The following is a 1,551-nucleotide window of genomic DNA, read 5'->3' on the forward strand; positions in this document are numbered from 1 at the left end:
AAAAGACAGACGACAGACTTAAAAGGTTACTTACTGTATGATTCCATATATGACATTTCAGAAAAGTGAAAACTCTTACTATAAAGAACAGATCAATGGTTTCCAGAGGTAAGAAGTGCATATAACATTTGACAACATAAAATGGCACAAGGCATTTTTTTTTATTTGAAAGAACTATTCGGGGGAGCCAGCAGCAGAGGAGCCCGGGGCAAGGGCCCAGGTTGGGGATGCCCCTCTGCGGAGTGAGAGCTAGTGCCATTGCCACGAAGAAATTTGCCATGGCCAAGTATAAGGAGTAAGGGCTGCTCTTGGCTGAGGACCAGCTAGCCCAGATATCAAAGTAGTTGGGCATGTTCAAGACCAACCTGGAGGAATTTTCCAGCAAGCACAAGCAAGAGATCTCGAAGAACCCTGAGTTCTGTGTGCAATTCCAGGACATGTGTGCAACCATTGGGGTGGAGTCTTTGGCCTCTGAAAAAGGACTTTGATCTGACATGCTGGGCATGGGGAATTTCTATTATGAACTAAGTGTCCGCATCATCGAAGTGTGCCTGGTGCTGGAGCATTGGAATGGAGGTCTGAAAACTCTGGAGAAACTACATCAACAAGCAAGTTCACCCAGAATATCAGTCAAGACCACCTAATCTAGGCCATCAAGAAACTAAAAGCACTTGGCACTGGATTCGACATCATCCCTATGGGTGGCACTTACCTCATTCGGTCTGTTCCAGTTGAATTCAATGTGGATCACACCGTGGGGCTGCAGCTGGCAGAGAAAAATGGCTGTGTGACTGTCGGTGAGATCAAGGCCACTCTTAAATGGGAGACTGAGCGAGCGTGGCAAGTTCTGAAATGTCTGCTGAAGAAAGGGCTGGTGTGGCTGGACTTGGAGACCCCAGGGGAGACCCACTACTGGCTGTCAGCTCTCTTGCCAGGAGATTACAGCTGAGAAGACCAGAGAAGTCCTCCCCTGACTGAGTGTGGAAGGGCACGCAGCACCAGGCAGGGAGAAGAAGCAAGGAGGCCTATTGCCCAATAAACCTGAGCAGTCCTGTTTATAAAAAGATAGAAAAAGAAGTTCCCCCCAGACAATAACTATTCTGTATTTTGATTGTAATGGGGGTTACACGACTCTTCTTCTGTTAAAACTATACATCAAAAATGTGAATTTTACAGTGTACATTTTAAAAATTCAGAATGAAACAATAGTAATTGATGATAGCCATTTTACCCACTAACCTTATGTCAATGCCACTCCTTACACTCGATACATGCCTCTGCAGCTCTAACCCCAGTGGGCAGGAGATCCTGAATTACAGAGTTTTAATGTACACTTGCATCTCCATCTGAATACATGGGAGTGGAGCCATTAAAAGCAAAGCTTGTGAGGTTCTCCTATAAGGGTCGAATGCCCAGGATCAAAGGAGGAATGAAACCTGAGACTCATAAGTGTAATAGCATGGTTATTTCTAAGGTCAGGGCATGGCTTTGCTAATTAATATGAGAAATATTATTTCCTAAATAAATATTATGCCTTTTTACTTTTCTATA

General features: G+C 44.4%; 1 pseudogene; it reads left to right on the forward strand.

Annotated features, from left to right (window-relative positions):
* The first annotated feature begins 227 nt into the window (after positions 1-227).
* Positions 228-974, forward strand: LOC101032280 (vacuolar-sorting protein SNF8 pseudogene; annotated as a pseudogene).
* Positions 975-1,551: the final 577 nt, after the last annotated feature.

This window comes from Saimiri boliviensis, chromosome 5, assembly GCF_048565385.1.
Source record: "Saimiri boliviensis isolate mSaiBol1 chromosome 5, mSaiBol1.pri, whole genome shotgun sequence".
Taxonomy (NCBI): Eukaryota; Metazoa; Chordata; class Mammalia; order Primates; family Cebidae; genus Saimiri; species Saimiri boliviensis.